Source organism: Mirounga leonina, unplaced genomic scaffold (assembly GCF_011800145.1).
Source record: "Mirounga leonina isolate KUSES-001 unplaced genomic scaffold, KU_Mleo_1.0 Mir_174, whole genome shotgun sequence".
Lineage (NCBI taxonomy): Eukaryota > Metazoa > Chordata > Mammalia > Carnivora > Phocidae > Mirounga > Mirounga leonina.
Genome location: NW_023270451.1, coordinates 24,611,076 through 24,631,770, shown reverse-complemented (window position 1 = coordinate 24,631,770; position 20,695 = coordinate 24,611,076).

Sequence of the window (20,695 nt, the reverse complement as noted above, 5' to 3'; positions counted from 1 at the left end):
ATTTATGGTACTTGAAAAATATCGTCTTGCCTGATATTTTTTTCATAAGTCAGTCCTGTTCTATAAATCTGTGTCTTATGTGGATATGCCAAGATGGTTATATACAACTGAACATTTCTTACAATGGCAGAACCTTAAGGCTGAATTTGCATAATAATGTCTATGGAATTTCATTTATCCTTCCTGGTGAGTACATCAGTTTAAATTTTGAATTGATAATGAGCACTGCCTCTTGAAGGGAATTAGCAGGAGAAAATATCAACCTATGTCAGGGTGGGGTTTTTTTTGTTTTTTTTTTTTTAATGATTTCAGAAAGATGGTTATAAATGCCCTTTAGGAGTTATTCTTGAAGGCATATTTTGTATGAAACTTAGCTCATCAGCTTAAATATTTTCTTAGGTCTGCCTTCCCTGCTGTTGGATTCAGTAACTTAACTCCTCTTAATGGTTGAGCTTTAGTTTAGCTGGTGACAATCGGGTGCTTAGAAAGCCAGTTTCAGTGGCTTCGGTCCTCAAAGAGGCCTGTGTGCTTCTGCATTGCCACAGCCTACAGCCCAAACCCTGACCAGGTGTCTGGAAATGTGTGGCGTCTGGAACAAAGGAAACTTGTCAGCAGTGTAGCCAGGTCTCTCTAAATTGTGTGTGTGGTGTGTGTGTGTGTCTTCTGCCTTATTAAAGAAGGTGGAAGACAAAGATCTGGTATCTTAAGAGAAATATTTGTCAAATTCTTAGTGTCAGTTTATCTTTTGGGGGCTTCTTGAAATTTTGGTTTGGGTCTGTGTTCTTAAGTATGAGTAAATGAGCCTACATGACTTAAATTAGAGGAGAATGGGGGCATAGGGGCCCAAAGTGACACCACCTTCTTCCTCCTAGATAGGCACCTAATCAAAGTGCTATTGCTGGGTAGACTGGGGAGATTGCGGGTCCTGGAGCTTTGACCCAGCTGTCCCAAAAGGAGTTGGGGAAGATTCTTAGTCACCCTGCACCCCTCAACCACTGTCTGGCCCATCCTTGAATTCTTTTCTTGCAGGCAAAGGGTTGATTAAAGAGTGAGCCATTCTTGAGATGGGAAAGCTGCCTCCCTGGGGTTTGGGTCTCTTTTATTGACAGTTGTTAATTAAGGGGTGGATTATTTGTTGTTTGGGGAGTGGATTTTTGGGGGAGCAGGGTTTCACGCCTTTTCTCCCTTGGTCAGGGTTTCGGGCCTTCTTTGTCTTGGGCATGTCTGGTTTGATCTGGCTTCTTGTAGCCTTGGTTATGGAATGCTGCCAGGACAGGCTAACTTCCCTGATGACAGGCTGTGACTCTGCCTCTCTTGGCCTCCTGGCGTCCTGTTAAAGCCTAACCAGCTGCTTACTTTAACAGATATAAGCACTATATGGCATCAAACCGTAGTTAAGCTAGAAGCAACCATAAATACCAACTCTCCTTACAAGCCCAAAGGGATGAGTTGCTTGATGTCACAGAGCGGGCAGTGACCTAGGACTCAAACCCACCTCTTTGCTCCAAGTCCAGTTCTCTTTCTATTATGCCATGCAATTCTCCCCCCTGACATTTAAGATTTTTCTCTTCATGCTCCATTAAAATGAGTTCTGAGCTACAAAATGAAGGTGTGACTCTACCATGCTTTCCTGGAATCTTCCTTGTTTATTTTTTTTTTAACTTCTTTAAATTCAATTAGTTAACATACAGTGTATCATTAGTTTCAGATGTAGAGTTCAGTAATTCATCCGTTGCATAGGACACCCAGTGCTCATCATGTCATGTGCCCTCCTTAATGTCCATCACCCAGTTACCTCATCCCCCCCACCCCCCTCCCCTCCAACAACCCTCGGTTTGTTTCCTATAATTAAGAGTCTCTTAGGGTTTGTCTCCCTCTCTGATTTCATCTTTTTCTCTCCCTTCCCCTATGATCCTCTGCTTTTTTTTCTTAAATTCCACATATGATGGAATCTTCCTTTAACATGTAAGCAGTACACCAGGATCATTATTCTTCCTGGGTATTTATACCCTCAGTTCAAAATAGCTGACATTTGCTGTATGCTGACTATGAGGCAGGGAGCCCTGTTCTAAGAGCGCATACATACTAACCCACTGAATCCTGGCAGAAGCCAATGTCACCAGCACTGTTATTAGTTAGCAGACTTTGGCCATTTGACTGGAACCCATGATCTGAACACTACCCCTATCCTGCCTGCCTATCTTGCCTGTCACACGAAACTAGCACATACACCTATCTCATCAGGAGCTACACAGAACTGTGTGGGCTAATCACCCCCATTTTGTGGCCATGCACTGAGCCCTTACTCTTGTCCCAGGCCCGTTAAAAGTGTCATGCTAAGCCGGTCACCTCCTTGCCTGCATGTTGAAACTCAGATTACCCCAAAGCACCATTGATGACCATCAGATGAGAACTCCTTCACCTGCAAGTGGGAGTCTGTTTGACTTATCGCGACATGAATGTGGGGTCAGATGTCTTTCAAATCTGTGCTGCTTTAAACTTGCCTATTTGGATTATTCCCAGACACCAGCACCTTTGCATGAAAGCTTGATGCTGAATAGTACAAATGTGTAAGAACATGCAAGAATCTGAGGACTGTCCTTGTTTATCAGTTCCTATCCTGAACTCTTTGGAGGATTTTCCTGCCTCACAATTATTTCTATCCAGATTTTGTAAAGGCAAATGAATTTCTCCAAAGAATTTGGTAGTTACCTAAATTGGTGCCTCATTTGAACATTAGAAAGGTTTTCTTGTAGTTTTGGGGGTTGGTGGTGGGAGGAGTGAGGAATACACTCTTCGCAGGAAGAAGGCTTCAGGGCAGTGAGAACAGATGGCTGTGTTGATGTTCGCTCAGAAAGGCCTAGAGTCTCCATAAACGAAGGTGATCTGGAGGGTGGGAAGCAGCAGTATGTATGGCTAAGGGGGGCTATTGACCTCACATGGACAGGAATAGAACTGAAGGCTCCCTGTGGAGTGAGCGGCTGTCAGGTGACACTGGGACAGAAAATCCTAAGCTGAGGTGATAAAGTGCATTGTAGTTCCGGTTCACACAACCAGAGTCCAGGATTTCATAAAGGTTGATAAAATATTTTAATTTTCCCCAAATCACATCTGTTTATTAATTCCTAAATCAAACTCCATTTGTGTACTTTGTTTCTAAGCTGAGAATGTATGCTTTGAGACCAATTGAAGTAAATTATCCAGTACCACCCCGATTTCTAGAAAACAAAATCTTATTTGGGTGAATGTTTTCCCTCCATTCCATTCGTTTTTAGACCTGCCTGTTGCTCTTATGGGACGAGCTCTTAATAGAAATTCCCAGTTACTCCATAGACTTTTTTTTTTAAACATTTTTTTAAATTATTATGTTAATCACCATACATTACATCATTTTTTTCCATAGACTCTTAGGTGCTCTTTTCCTTTCTCCTTCTGCAAATCCACAATTTCTCAGGAAATTTCAACAAATACAGCCAGTGTGGAAGGGAATGAAGACTCAAAAAAGATGCACACTCAGAACTGGGAATGGTTACAGAGATCATTTTTCTGACATAAAAGTTTGTGAAGAATCTTCCTGAAATGGTTTAGATTAGTGGTCAGTAGAAGAGGTCCACGCTGGGGGGAACTTCACTATGTTTCTGATGCTATTAATAATACTTCTCAAAAAACCTCTCTAAGTCAGAAGACCAGAGTATCTTACAAATCCTACCTATACATGCATATTTGGGAAGGGAGAGAAAGAGGAGAATGAACAAAGGGACAAACGAGTGAATGAATAGTACGGGAAATTTTTTTTTTCTTAGCAGTTAGAATAGGACCCTCCTTTCTGGAAAAGACCCACCTCTGTTGATTGTTTTATAAACTCTTATTGGACACTGAGCCCTCAAGGGGGCCTGCAGGATGAGTTGGTGCTCAGATTAAGAGCATAAAGTGAGCTGCACTGCAGAAGGAAAATGAAGTTGTGTGGTCTACAAGGTGGGAATGTGGTGAGCAGTGAAAGCCCCAAGGCCATGCCGAGAGAGGGAATTGGCCAATGGGAGATAACAAAAGGGATTCTACAATTGCTTTTGTAAGAAAATTTCCAAATACATATGAGAATAGATGAATGTACTCCCATGTAACCATCACCTGGCTTCAACAATGAACACATGGCCAATCTAAACTCTACTTTCCACCCTCACTTTTTAAAGCAAATCTCAAGCATCACATTTCATTCATAAATATTTCCATATGTATTTTTAAAATAGAAGACTTTTTGACACCACCCCAGTATTATCAACAAAGAAAACACCCAGCAATTCTTTAGTATCCTCTAATATCAATGTTCATATCATCTCATAAATATTACTATTTTTTTGTATAACAGAGATGTACATATCTTAAGTTTATAGCTTGATAAATTCTCATAAATGAATGTATCTCTGTAACTAGGACACCAGTGAAAAAGCAGATTACCAGCACCTGAGAAACACCACCCCACTCCAGTGACCATCCCACCCAAAGGTAACCACTATCTTGACTTTGAATTTTATATAAGCGGAATCCTATAGTATGTATTTCGTTTGACCCAACATTGTTTATAAGAATGTTTTAAAGTATATTTGAGAGGCTTTCATGTGCACTTGAGATGAACATTATTCAGCTTCTAATAGGTTATTCTAGAAATGTCTATTTGATCCATTTGGTCTAATGTATGGTTAAAGTCCATGGGTCATTTACTGGCTTTTGTCTGGATGATCTATTTGTTGCTAAAAACAAGGTATTGATGTCCTTACTGTTGTCCACTGTTCCCTTCAGTTCTGTTAGTGTTTGCCTAATATATGTTCAGGTGCTCCAGTGTTGGGTGTGTATATATTTATGATTGATATACCTTCTTGAGGAATTGACCCCTTCATTTTAGGACCTTCTTTCAGCATATAGTTTTTTGTTTTGCCATTCAGCTGCTTTGTGCCTGTTGGTAAGTTCTATCTATTTACATGTAGAGTTGTTGGTATGTGAAGACTTACTAATGCCATCTTAATTGCTTACTGGTTGTTTTGTATTTCCATTGTTATTGTTTTTTTTCCCCTCTGTTTCTGCCTACCTCTGTAAATAGGTCACATTTTTCCCCCGTGGTGGTATGTTCTATTTCCCCTTTACCTTATGTGCATCTGGTCTAGATTTTTGCTTTTCAGATAATGAGCCTTACTTAAAACCTACTGTATTTGAAACAAGATCTGTGCATTGCACTTGGTTGATATATCCCTTAAGGGGCTTTTCATTTATGTTTCTCCTTTTTTTCTTTTTTAATTTGCCATTTGTTTGTTGAGACTGAGACATCTGTCTCAGAGAATTTTTATGTGCTGCAATTTGCTGATTCCTTCCCTGGTATTGAACATGTTTACGTCTACTGATTTAAAACCAGAGGCTTGACCAGAATCAAGTTTGACTTTATAGCAAGAATATAAAGTTTAAAAGCAGTTGTATTCCATCCCTCTTGTCAAGTATACTGATGGTCTTGTTAATATGTTTTAATCCAGGTGGACCAGTAGATTCTTTATTTACTGGGAGTTCAGAGAAGAGGATGCAAATAGAGCTGATATCTGGGATATAAGTGTATATATAAGGAAAAAAAATTGAACATACATATCAAATTGCTAATAGTAATGGTGTATTAAAGTGAAGAGATGATGGGTGCATCATCAATAGTATTCTTTAATGTCGTTGTACTTTATAGGGGAAACATTAAAAAAACAGTAAAAATTATCATACTTAAAAAGTTTCCCTGGCTTGCTTCTTCCTGGCAGCCATATTCCATTGATGAGGGAGAAAGCATAGGCAGATTGGAGCATTCTGGCCCACTCATCAGACCAGCTCCCTCACCTCTGCTGTGCTTCCCATGCAACTTTCTGGTTTTCATTTGGTTTCTTAAGTTGGCTATCTTGTGAGAAGAGAACATAGCATTCTAATCTGCTTGACTGATTTCTAGCACTCTGCGATGTACTAGTCTGTTTAGAACGTCTAACTTCTTAGGGTCTGGCCTCCTTTGGGTGAACACATGGAAGCAATTTTCTGAACCTCTACCATTGAGATTCAGACTCTGTTGCAAACCCTCCAGCTCAAAGGACCAAAAGTCCGAGCATGTTCTTCCAGGTCTATCAGCCTCTTTTCCCCCCACCCCCTCCCCGACCACATCTTCACCAGAAGAATGAGGGGCATTCAACTCAGAAGCTATCTGATGAAAGACACCATGTTTCCTATCTGGAAATATGTGCTGGAAGCATCTAAATATCAGTACAATGCTTCTTAAGCCAGAGACTTTGGACAAAAACTACAGACAAAGATCTTTGTTTCTGGAAACATCATAAATAGGATATGCAAAGTCATGGTACTTATGAAAGTCAATAGTAACTCACTGATTTAAGTGCTGGTCTAAGTAAAGGAGATTAATAAAAGCTTAGCTTTTTGTTCACTGGGGTTTTTCTCATAGAGAGTCATTAGGTAAAGGTATTCTGTAAGTAGGAGTCTTTACATAGTATAGTTTAGGAGGTTAAAGCTATGGATATACTGAAACTGATAGGCAAGTTATACAAAATTTTGTTTGCATGTATATTTTAGGGAAAAGCATAGATTTTTTTTCATATTTTTCAAGAGGGCCCATGATCAAAAAAGATTAAGAACTTAACAGTTCCAGAAGTCTTTAGGTCCATTATCTATAAAACGAGGTTTGGATGGTAGAAGGGTGGTAATCCTGGAAAATGTGGAAAGAATCAATGTATCTATATTCACTGCGAATCCAGGTCTATGAAGACATTAGGTTTAGAACTTGTTTGAGAGGCTTGGCATGGAGAAGTAAATTTTGACTTGTCCTGCAAGGCCTTACTAATGGGAATTAAGTAGGCAAACTCATGCTCACCTACATGAGCACATCCTCCAGATTCTTCTTCCAACTTGCTTCCCAAGTAGTCTACTGACCCTACTGCCTTAAGTTCTTCATGGACACTTCTGGGTCATCTCTTATTAATGGAAAGAGCTCTGCATTCCTCTTGGAAGAGACGGTTTATTACCTCCCTACTACAGGGAACTGTTGAACAAGAAAGAGATAAAAAGGACTCTATCAAAAGTAATGATTTTGTAATCAAGGTGAATTTTATCATGTAATGGGGAGAAAACAGCTTTTGAACAAGAAAATAGGATGGCAAAGTTTCACTTACCTTTCTGCCCCTGGCCAGCAAGTTTAGATTTAGGTCTTAGCAATATTTATTAGTAGTTGACCCTTGTACAACATGGGTTTGAACTGTGCTGGTTCACTTATATGTGATTTTTTTTTTTCTTACCAGTACAGTACTGTAAATGTATTTTCTGTTCCTTATGATTTTCTTAAAGTTTTCTTTAGCTTGCTTTTTTGTAAGAGTACAGTATATTGTACAACATACAAAATGTGTGTTAATTGTTACCACAAATGTTTGCAGTCAACATTTAGGCTATTAAGTTTTGGGGGAGTCAGAAGTTACACACAGATCTTTGACAATGTAGGGGTTAGTGCCTTCAACCCCCATGTTGTTCAAGGTTCAACTGTTTAAAGGGCTGTGAAATTTCTGGACATTAGCCATATTCAGATGAAGTCAGGGTCTAAAACAGTATAAAATGACCAACAGGCATGAGAAGGGGGTATAGCATTGTGTTCATCTTTAATAAAAAACAAATTTGGAGATAGTGTAAAAATTCAGCTTCTTGAAAAATGGAAGATGTATCAGCCTGATAGAGCAATAAGCATTGGGAGCTGGGGTAGTCCAGTGTGCCAAAATCTAATCTAGCTCACAATTTTTGTTGTTACCTGGGTTTTAAATTAAACACTTGAGACCAATTAAAGCTTTTGCGTGCTAAACTTGGATTTGATTCTGGAGACAATGAGGAGTTATAAGAGCATTCTAGTCAGGGAAAATGGAACGATGAAATTTATGGAGAATGGACTAGAGAGACATAAACCAGGAGGTAGGAAGATCAATTGAGGAGATGATAGTAGTAATCCAGACTGCAAACCATGAGAGCCTGAACAAGGGCACAGCTGTTGGGACTAAGGACACAGGTGAGCACTATGGAGTTATAAGCAATGGGATTTAGTGATGAGGCAGAGGATTAGGAGTTTAGTCCAAGGAGACTTGAGTGACAAGTGGAAAGGTAGGGTTATTCACTAGGTAATATAAATATAGGTGATATAAAGAGAAACCATTTGGAGACCATTACCCATTCTATTTTTGAAATGACAAGACACTTCCAAGTAAATGTAGCCAGAGTGTGTCATATAAAAACAAAGAGAAAGCCTCTGTAATGACTTGAATGCACTTTCAGTCAAGGTCCCGACAGCAGGTGCTGCCCTGTGGGCTACTTCTCGGGCTGTGTGAGAGGCTGAGCTAGCAGTTATTACCTTTATTATCTTTCAAACTAAGAAGTGTCCTACTGCAGGGACTTAAAGCAGTAGTTGACCAGTAGAAGGGTGAATCAGGCTCCTCAGGAGTTCATTTTTTCTGTTTTTAAATCAGAGATGCCCAGACCTTCTAAATTAGTATCTCTGGGGAGGGCCTGGAGATCTAGATCACCTAGGGGCACCTCAAATGGTTGTTGTTGCTGTGTACTTACCTCCAACTCCTCTTTTATCTGACCTGTTCTCTTGCTTACTGCTGCCTGGTTACAATTATTGATTATTAGTTGATGTCAACATAGAATACTTTCCTCTTCCCCACTTTAGATATTTTCATTGTCCTTATTCCACTCACCTATGAAGTATTGTTCTGTTTTTGGAATATTGGCTCTCACCAAGGGGAAAAACTGTATGATTTTGGGGTATTGTACAATTAATAATTTCATAAGGATTACCAAAGGAAGTCAGAATTGGGATGGGGGGAGCATCTTTCGGCAAAATCAATGTGATACTGATTCACTGTGAATTGTTCTTAGATATTTCTTTCCTGTCCTTCCCAATCTGAGCAAAGGATATGTAATAGAAAAAGAAACATGACGGGCGCCTGGGTGGCTCAGATGGTTAAGCGTCTGCCTTCAGCTCAGGTCATGATCCCAGGGTCCTGGGATCGAGTCCCGCATCGGGCTCTCTGCTCCTTGGGAGCCTGCTTCTCCCTCTGCCTCTCTCTCTGTCTCTGTCTCTCATGAATAAAAAAAACAAAAACAAAAACAAAAAAAAAACATGAGTCTGCTGACTTGAAAACAGGATGAAAAATGGGAAGAGCTCCCCTGTTGTATCTCCCCTCAGACATGGTTCCGTGAGTATCTTTCTGCTGCTGTTGATCTTATGTTTTAGGTAGAGAGGCGCCTTGTGGTGTTTTGTTTTGTTTTTTTCCCATCTAATATTTTTTTAAATTTTATACCTTGTGGTGTTTTAATCCAGCCCTAATATACTGTGAGTGGAAACAGAAAGATGACAAAATTGTTTACAAAATAGGCTGCTGCTTTCAGAGACCACTAATCTTTGACAAATCACAATCCTGGAGGACAACATAGCAGGTTATGTGATGGGTTTGCTCCTGGGTCCAGCTTCTCCTGGGTTAGAGTATTCTTAGTAGACTAAAGAGTATATTTAGCTCTCTGTGCTCATTAGATTCTCTAAACTTGAAGCATTTGATCTTGAAACTTTTTTTCCCACTATGTGGGAAGTAATTACTTGGGAAAAGACTGAAAACCTGAGCTAATCTGGGATTCCCTCCAGACTCTTAATGGCATCTCAAAAAGCATTCATAGCAAAGCATATATGTGGAATACACAATCCTTTTCAGACCTTCTCAATCATGAACCCAGCATTCTTTACTTCCCTCTGGAAAAAGCAGACAGTCCCTGGGTTCTATTACCAGCAGCAGAAGTAACAGTCCCAGTTTGGCCAGCTATTTCCTGACTATCTTTCTTCAGTGGGGTTTTATTTTTTAGTGGAAGCAGCTAAAAGATCCCTGATGGATGGCATCTTGCTGTCTGAAGGAACACTACTGTATCTGGAAAGGGAGGTTAGGGAGGAGCTGACCAACTGAGCTCAATCTGCGGTGTTTCCAGGAAGGCTGCCAAAGCGACTGACAGGTGAAATGCTGCAGCACATTTCTTCCTTTTCTGGGACAAAGAATGGCTCTGGATGTGAAAGGGAGTTTTGGTCACTACAACCTGATGCCCCATAGACACTAGTTTCTTTCCTGCATATAACTTTATGAATATAAGTTCTCTACTGGTGTTCAACTCTAGGACTTAGTATGAGGGACACTATGAAATAAGTGAATTGGGGGTCATTCCGTGTGCTGTCTCTAAAATAAGAATGTTAGAGTTCTCTCCTATTCTTAACTCTGAAACTCTAAACAGGCATCTAATAATCATGTTGAATCATTCTGAGGCAAAAAGGATAGCGATTTCAGAGCACAGGCTCTATAACCACACTTCCTGACTTCTAATCCTGACCTCATTACTTACTACCTCTGGCCCTCGGCAAGTTATTTAAGAGAACTTCATTCTTCCTTATCAATAAAACAGGCATAATAAGTGCAAATCCGATAGAACTGTGGTGAGCACTATATAAATCTAGAGAAAAATATGTAACTGGCACATAGTGAATACTCGATAAAATTTAGCTTTTGTTAGAATTCAGACAGTCAGAAAATGAAGGGTAGTGGTCATTAATCAGGAAGTGAGACCAAAATGATTCTCACATGAGTGCTTAGGTTTATGGAACCCAAAATTTAAGTGATGGGACATAAAATATTCCTCAGATTGTTTTTATTATTATTATTATGTTAGTCACCATACAGTACATCATTAGTTTTTGTCTTTTTTTTTTTAAGATTTTATTTATTTATTTGACAGAGAGAATGAGAGAGAGAGCACATGAGAGGGGGGAGGGTCAGAGGGAGAAGCAGACTCCCTGCCGAGCAGGGAGCCCGATGCGGGACTCGATCCAGGGACTCCAGGATCATGACCTGAGCCGAAGGCAGTCGCTTAACCAACTGAGCCACCCAGGCGCCCACATCATTAGTTTTGATGTAGTGTTCCATGACTCATTGTTTGCAGATTGTTCCAGTCAGGCTCCTCAATCTTTAGAAATGAAGTCTAAAGAGTCCCTGGAAGTCTTCTATTCCACTGTCCTTTTTAGAGCTAAGGAAATTAGATTTCAGAAAGGTTAAATGACTTGGGTCAAATTACAGCACTAGTAACCAAGCATCCTTTGGAGGAGACAACTTAAAAGAAGGGAAGGTGGGATTATGAGGGAAAAACTCCTCACCCCTCACCCAGTCTACTTCAGTATATCAGCATTGAATAAACAGCCAGCAGACCCAGGACTAGGAATCCAGCCAGAGAGGAGCAGCCATGACCTTGATGAAACCCAATTAGAACCTAAAAGTTTTATGGAATTGGGTTTGTTGATTCCATGAACACTTAGTAGCCACCCAATATCCAAGCTGTGTCTTGGTGAGGAAGTTCTGGGTCCCTTTTATATGCAGAACATGTGTGCCTCACCTACCTCCTGTTTCAGTTCATAAAATAAGATGCACAACAGTAGTCCTAGATGAAAAGCCTATCCTACTACAACATTGTGGCAGTGTGGCATCATGAGAAAACATAAGGTGTAGAGTCTCCAGACAGGTGTCTTGGCTCTGTTACTTGCTGTGTCATCTTGACATAAACCTTTTATAATCTGATTTTCCTCATTTATGAGTTAGGGACAGTGTTAGATGGGCTGTCAAAGGAGGATACAAGGTTTGAATAAGATGATCTGAGAATCCATTTCAAGGAACTCTACCAGGTTGGTTTGTTCTTTATTCCCTAAGTTTTGTTCTTCCACTAAGAATCTTTTATGATGAATAACAGCTGGACTGATGCCATTTGTTTTCTCTTCTTCCATTCTGGGTATCCAAGGCAGTGGTCCTCTGATTTTTGGCTCCATGCTTTTCTAATCTTTTTCTTGTGACTATGGTATAATCATTAAAGACGTCACCTTCTAGCTTTTCCCTGTTTGCTGTGTGGGCTATGCACAGTTCTGGTGCTTTTCTCATTTGGATATTGGGATACTATGCAACAGAAAACACCTATGAATTTGAGGAAGGAGAATCCTTAGAACAAAGATTTTAAAAACACCCAGAACCACTTGGGGACACTTACAATGGTGAATGTCGAGGACAACTGTTCAAAGTAGACCACAAAGAGTACCAAATGAGACCATGGAAAAGAACCAAAAGCTCTCCTGTGTCTTCAAAATTTTCTAATGGTCTTGGGATGTGAATTAAAAATTTACACGGTCTTCAGAAGAGATGGCATCATCCCCAGTTTGGTGATAAGGAAACAAAAGTTTCACAGAGGATGAGGTACAGGTCATTTGCACAGAATTGATGAAGTTCATAAGTAGAATTGGAATCTGCATATAGCTCTTCTAACTCCAGAGTTCCTTCTGCATTATTCTCTTCTTGGTGACTTCCTCTTGGTAAATAAGAATCTTTGCTGCTTCTGGGCTGTACAAAGTAAGGCATTGGTCTGAATGAAGCTATAAACTGATTGACAATCCATAATTCAGAATCCATGCTGTATATAACTCAATTAAGTTTTCACTGTTGTCATTAAATGTTCTGCATGTGAAGAAGACGTGCTCACTTTCTGGGAAAACTCAAGTGATAAAATTGCAAAGGAACGTTTACTTAATTCTAAAGCAATACTATAATCTCATGGTTCTTAAGTGTGCTATCCAGGCCAGGCTGTCAACATCAATTGGGAACTTGTTAGAAATGTGAATCCTCAGTCCCCACCCCAGATCTGCCTAATCAGAAGTTTCGGGGCTAGGGCCCAGTGGTCTCTTTTCATGAGCTTTCAGGTGCACACAGGTTTGAGAATCCCTTCCATAATCTAAAGGAAGACTTGGCATTCTATAACTGAAGAAATGGTGCCCTAGTATTTCTACCCCAAGATTTGGATATGGGTATGTATCCACTGAATGCCAAGCCCTGTGACAAGCAAATGATAAAGAAATAAAAGTGGATTTGGTGCCCATATTCATCTGCTACTATATATAAAAGTTGAAGACAAGTACCTATATCTAAGGAGATAGTTTTAGCTTAATGGTTATGTGGTTAAAGGCCTTTCTCCTCTATTAAAGACTTCTTCACTTAAAACTTTGAAACCATCTCTGGATTGTGCCTGAAATCCATCGAGCAAATTGCAGATCATGATGACCTAAGTAGTCTTTTTCCTCTTCCTTCAGGGAGTGAAGGTGTTTCACAGGATGTAATTAGCTGTGATTTAGCAATCTGGGGATTGCTGACCGCCCCCTCACACACTCCTTTCTTCACAGCATAAACCAGGTTGAGTTGTCTGAAAATAATAGGAAAGGTATTTGAGAGAACACTGCCAAACCCACGGCTACAAGACCATCTTTGTTCAGTTGACTTGCCCTGAGTAGCAGCTTAGAAGTACCTTTACATGGCCTCACTTTCTTTTCTTGGAAGATTCCATCGTCAAGAGTGTTTAAAAGACTCACTTAACATTAGTAGTCTCCTTTCTGAAAAAAGTTAAAAATATCCTTAGTCAATTTCACTTCTTAAATTCTTATTTTCTTTATTCCCCTGTAACTTAGATTGCAAAAATAGAAGTTCTTCATTACTAAATATTAAAATGAATGAGTTAGTAACTGTGCATTGCTAGTACCTAAAATAAAAATCTCATTCATGTGCTAAGAATATACCATAATTTTTTAATAAGGAGCAATATTTGAATTATAGCTACTTAATAGCTTCACTTTCAGGAAAAATGGGCTTTGATCCTGGGCTGCCCAAGATCTGATGTGCTTACTATTTCAGAAGCTAGGCTGAGTGTTAGTCATATTCCGGACCATAAATGGGTGTGGATTCATCATGATTTTTGCCATATAATTATGGTCCCATTAGGTTCCATTATAGCAGGAACATTGCCAATTTTAGTATCTGCAAATATGACAACTAATGAGTGCATGTCCCCAAAGCCTATGTTTCCTGCCTCAAGATTTAAGCTGGGAACCAAGACTGCAGTCAAGAGAAAGAAAAATTAGCTGTATGCAAATGAATAGCTAGGGGTGGGGGTGGGGGTGGGGGGGTGGAGGGTGTGTTGAGGCTAGTTACTTAAACGGTGCCACAATCTAGACAGGGATTGAAAGAGCGCTATACTTGGATACAAAAAATTTAGGTTCCGGTTCTTCCATTTCTAGCTGTGTAACCTTGGGCAACTTCCTTGATCTTTTGGAATTCTGAATGTCAATGGAGAGTACTTACTTAGATTTATTAGGAGAAAGATGCTACCTGTCTTTCCAAGGAAACATTACAAGCAAAACTTTCCCAGGATCTCTCCTAGTGTGCACTATAACTCTAGGAAACTTACTGAGGGTTGCTGGAGAGGGGGTGGGTGGGGAGAGGGGTAATTGTGTGACAGGCATTAGGGAGGGCACTGGGTGTTCTATGTAACTGATAAATTATTGAACTTTACATCTGAAACTAATGATGTAAGTTGGCTAATTGAATTTAAATTAAAAAAAAAAATAGACACCCTAGGTTCCAGTAATTAGAGGGATCTGCAGGAGGATTGGATGCAGAAGAGGAACATGAGGAGGTGCCTAAGCCCAGAGAGACAGATCAGTTGGCAAGTGTGGAAGCCTCTGTTCTGGGGATCGTGGTGTTCAGCACCAAGCATGATTAGCATCCAGGGGCAGGTAGCATTAGGAGTGGGCTTTTACTGTAACTACCTGCAATATACATAGTTGGATGCTCATTCTGGCTATGAGGTTCTTTGTCAAATGACATCTATACCTGCTCTTCAGGCTCTCCTAAGATACATTGAGGTACCTAATATCCTTTGATAAATTCTGTTGCGCACACGCCAGCCAGTGTGAACTGTGTTAACAACTGAAAATCCTGACTGATAAAAAGGGTAATCGTGTAGTCGTTTTGTTCTGTGATTCTTACCCAACTTATCTCTGTACTATATAATATGTTTTCATGGCTCACAGAATTGTAAAATTGAGCTAGAAGAAATCTTAGAAAACCATTCAGTAACGACCTCACCACCTGCCATTTCACAGATAGGGAATTGTAATTAAAGGTGAAATGACTTGAGTGGTAGGTCTGGATTCGGAGTCAAACACAGGTCTTCCTGATCTCAGTGTGGTGTTCATTCCAGGGTTCAGTCGCTAGGCAACACTCTCTACCAGACAGTATGCTAAGCTACAAAGAAAAGGATATGCTGGATAACCCAATGTAAGTGCAGTAAGGAGTCTTTGAGAATGCTTTAAGTAAAGCATCCTCCTAAAAGAATATAAATTGTCTTGGTCCAGTACTATCCCAACTTCAATATTTTAATAAGCACTTTAAAAGTACATTTTACCCCAGAGCTCTCAAAATGTTGAATCACAAACCTACCGCTTCAACAATGGCAAGTGACAGCTTATCAAGTGTAGCAACCTGCAATCATCTCCGAAATTACTCCTAGTTTTCCAAATTAAACTCTGTAGTGCATTCATACTATGTGCAAAGGATATAGAGTGAGTGATTGACAAATTTATGGTGGCAAATCTTAATTGCAGGTTCATTCCAAGTTAACGGCTAATCTACTTAACTACTTAGTAATTTGCATCATACATGCCTCACTATTTTCCTATTTATACTTAATAAAACTTGATAAATTTATTCATGCTCATTGTTAGAAATTATGGAAGTAGAAAAAGCAAAAATACTAAATCCATCCTGTTGCATAATCTCATTTCTCAAACTGGTATGGATCTTTCCTGACAACATATAATCTCTAACTACCTGGATATCCACTCAATGACGGGAGTTAGTCTCCTCTTGTGCTTCTCTAAAGGTTACATTCCTCTAGTGTATTAGGGCAAATAACTCACTTCTCCCCACTGAAACCTACTTTTTTCCTTGCACCAGGCTCTGAAAATGTATATTGTAGTTGGTTCTGGCCCTCTATTCACTTGACTTTCAGGCACTGTCGGGGACCTGAGGCCTTCTACTTTCCTTTGTCTGAGCTGGTTAGTGCCATTCTGACCTTAGAAGTAGGGCAGGGAAGACCACACTTCTGTGCCCAATTCTAGCTTCTAATTCCCCATTCTACTAGTGTCACAAGGGTGTGTCCTGTGTGACAGAGCTTTGGAAAGTTTGGGGACAATTCAGAGATTATATTATAGGAAGAAAAAACCCTTAAAACTGTATCCTAGGGGTGTCTGGGTGGTGCAGTTAAGTGCCTGACATTTGGTGTTGGCTCAGGTCGTGATCTCAGGGTCATGACCTCCAGCCCCTTGTCAGGCTCCCCACTCACTGTAGAGTCTACTTAACTCTCTCTCCCCCTCATGTGCATTCTCTGTCTCTCTCAAATAAACAACTTTAAAAGAAAGAAAAAAAAAACTATTTTAAATGTAGTTTCTCCCAGAGTCTGAGAAGATGTGAAATTTGTAACAGGGTCATCTCCCAGTGTTGCATTCTTGATTCATATTCTCCCTCTCCCAGTCTGTCTTCCAGAGTCAAATCTTAAGAATAGTAAAGTTTAAGTCTTACTACATTGTAATAATTGGCAGAACCCTTCCCCCCTCCCCCAGTAGTCGTTTCCCATATAAAAGTTTGGCAGCCCTTCTTCACCTTATAGCTATGTCCTCCAGAACACATGCCTCCAAAACTCTCTGTGACAGGGGGACAGAGCAGAGAGACACTCAAGGTCTTAACCTGCCTTTGCCCAGAGGGACTGCTTTTGCATTCTGTCACATTTCATTGGCCCTAACCGGCCGCATGTCCCCAATCTAATGGTAAAGGAGCCCAGAAAATGTAGTCTGTGTTTTGGGGAAAAGGAAGTAATGTAGCAAACTCTGCCATACTTATTAAAAAACAAACAGGCAACATAATCTGCAAATATCTTTTGCCCACGTACACCTTACAGTATCATACACAGGGTTTTCAGTTCTTTTGTCAACTTTCTACTCTAGATTATGCCCAGGATCCTAACAGCACATTTGTCTTGCCTTTTTAAAGTAACTTCTATGAAGGAAGGAAATTTTTCCTGCCCCTTTTTTCTCCTACTGCTGAATCTTCAGAGTCTAGAATGGTGCCTAGCAAGTAGCAGGATTTCAAGAAATGCTTATTGTTGAGTGAATATAAAACAGGGCCCATTAAAATCCTCTTTACAAAATCTCAGAATGAAAAAAAAAAAACATAGTCATTTCTGGAATGAAAAAAGCTATTCAAAAATCTTGCTAAACTTAACTGTCAATTTTATAAAATTGCTAATATTCCGTTATTTTTAATCTACAAAACTTATAATTTTGTTTCAACTCTTTTACATAATTATATAGGTATGTTATATGAACAATGTTTTAAAAGCTACTTATTTCATGACACTACATGTCATGTGCATCATTCCGTGTCTATATGTCAATCACCTTATCTTTTGAAGGCAGAGTATATTTGATTGAATAGATTATGGCTTATTTATATAGTGTTTCTATTGAAGACCAGTTAAATGGTTTACAATTTTTCACTATTAGAAATGATCATGTAATAACAAACCTGTGTGTATGTGTGAGAGGGCACATATCACTTACATGAGCTTTTTGTTTGTTTTAGGAATAAATTTCTGGAGATAAAATTGCCAGACCAAAGTGACTTGACATTTTAAATTTTGACTGGCACTGCAAAATTTATTCTCCAGAGAGTTTGACAACATAACCCTTAACAGCAGTATTTGAGAGTGTATATATTGATCTTATTAAATGTCAGCGGGCATAATTCTAAAACATCCTATTGTTTGCCTCCCTGTTTCTTGACTATTAATGCAGTTGAGCGTGTGTTGAAATATTCACTACTTTGTGTTTTTTTAATACTCTGCTTTTATGTGGCATATAGGTACATTCTCTGAGAATCCATCATTAACCGCCAACCCTATCATAGCAAAGGTTTGAGGCAGGACAGATTAATTTGGGTTAATCCGTTGAACCCACTTGAGAGGAAAGTTTTCTTGGTTCACCCAAGCATACCAGCCTGCCTCCCTCTACACTTTGCATGTCCATGTTGACCCTGAAATAATGCCAACAAACTGGAAATTTGGAGCCTTTTGTACTCATAGTAGGGTATACTTGAGCAGAAAAATCTCTAGAGGTTCCAGATGCTGCCCAGAGTTATAGTCAAGACAAGAAAACCCAACAAGAAGCAATATAATCAGCTGCAGAGTTTTCATGTCCAGGGAGTACATTTTGAAGGTAACTTTCAGGACATACTCAAGAGTCTCACTCCAGTTAAGAGACCAGTAGAAGGTAGATAGGTCTGTAAAATTTAATGGTATCTCCTGTGTTGCCCTGCTGAATCTGCCCTTGACAATGGTGGATCATCTCTCACAGTGAAGCTTAGTAGTTAAAAGCTTGGGCTCTAGGGACAGATTGTCTGGATTTAAAATCTGGCTCTCTCATTGATTAGCTATTCATGACCTGGGAAAGTGACCTCAGCTCTTGGTGTCGGTTTTGTCAACTGTAAAATGAAGATAAAAGTACTTAGAGTTATTGTAGGAATTAAAAGTGATCATACTTGGGGCGCCTGGGTGGCTCAGTTGGTTGAGCAACTGCCTTCAGCTCAGGTCATGATCCTGGAGTCCTGGGGTCGAGTCCCACATCGGGCTCCCTGCTCAGTGGGGAGTCTGCTTCTCCCTCTGACCCTCTCCCCTCTCATGTTCTCTCTCATTCTCTCGCAAATAAATAAATAAAATCTTTAAAAAAAAAGTGATCATACTTCTAGAGTGCTTAGAGCAGTGCTTGGTGCACTGAAGTCAGTAAATGTTACTACTTTATTGAATGGTGTGGTAAGTTGCTTGGATTTTTACCACCATGTAGAAGCAAAAGAACTTTGTGTCCCTTACACACCAATGTACCAATTAAACTCTCCTAATGAGCACTGATAATTTAAATGATAGAAGCAAGAATATTTGAGCAAGCATTAGATACTGACGAGTAGATGCTGTTGTTCCCAAAACACAGTCTGTATCCACATTCTTCCCTCTGCTCCCTCCTTTGTCCATCCTTTATTCCTAAACTAAAGTTCTGTTAATTTGCTCTCTAGATGCTCATCTTCCTTCCCTTTTGTACTCTTTCCAACATGCTATAACAGATAGTATGTGGAGGGCCAAGGGAAGAAATGTCTTAGGAGAAAACATATGCTAAAATTTGCTCCTGCTAGCCCGAGTCTTTTTTGGGAAGGCACAGGTACTATGTTTATTTGATCATCACTTATCAATTGCCTACCCCATGTACCAAGTTCAGTGCTGGGGACTTGGAAGGAATAAGATTCCTACAATTTATTCCCTGCCTTCATAGGAGCTCACAGTTTGGTGAAAGAGATAAACAAGGACAGCAACAACATGAAAATTTCCAAGAGGGGAGGAACTGGGGTAGGAGAATGGGGGGTTGGGAGGTGGATGCTGAGCCTGGAGCTGGAGTCTTGTTCTTCTCTGAGGGGAGCACCTGTTAGTCTAACAATTGGTTGTGGTCATGCTTAGGCTTGAAAATGGGAGATTAGGTCCAATGGAGAAGTTGCTTAAATATATTTATTTTCACTTCTTTCCTGAGTCACTAGATGATTACAGTAAAAAATTTAAAAAGGAAAAAAAAAAGTAGAGTCATTAATCTCATTCCAGAGATAACCATGGATCACACCTTGATGAAATACTGTTTTTAATGTGTGTGTTGAAAATTTTTTAAATTACTTTTAAATTCCTTATGTTGAAGAACAGAAGGGCTAATTTTAGGGGCAACACAATATATGTGTTCTTATTTTCACCTAAATTTTTCCCTAACAAAATACCCTGATTGTTTTACTATGCTATTTAAAAATTATAATTCTAATGGCTGTACAAAAGTCTACTGAAGATAAAAACTATCATTTATGTAATCCTCAATCACTGGAAATTTCATTGTCACCATTATGTCACATCAAAAACACCCTTAGTGTCTTTGATTATTTAGCAGCCTTATTTCCTCATGCTAAATTCTTAAAAGTGGAATTGTTGAGTCTGAAGTTCATCATTTTAAAGTCAAAACTTGATTTGTTATTAGAAAAGCTACCTTTTTTATTATGGCAAGATATATGTAACAAAATTTACCATTTTAACCATTTTTAAGTGTATAGTTCAGTGGCATTAAGGATATACATTGTTACGCAATCATCAGCACCATCCATCTCTAGAATTTTTCATCATCCCAAGAAAGTCTATATCCACTAACCAATAACTCCCCATTCCCCACACCCTCAGCTCTGAGTAATCTCTACCCTGCTTTCTCTCTAAATTTGCCTATTCTAGATATCTTACATAAGTGGAATCCTACAATATTTGTATTTGTGTGTCTGGCTTATTTCACTTAACATGTTTTCAAGGTTCATCCACATTGTAGCATGTATCAGAGCTTTATGGGGCTAAATAATATTCCATTGTGTGAATATACTGCATTTGGTTTATCCATTCATCTGCTAATGGACATCTGGGTTGTTGAGCAGCCACTTTTAAACCATTGTGGACTGACTGCACTGACAAAGTACTTTCTACAGTCTTATTTTTTCACAACCTGCTTCATCTGTGTAGACGAGAGTGAAGAGCTGTCAAAGTTTACTCGTTAAGTCTATAGTGGAGGCAAGCCAGTGACTGCAAATTGGCACAGGAGGTAACTTTTTCTTCAAGATAGTAA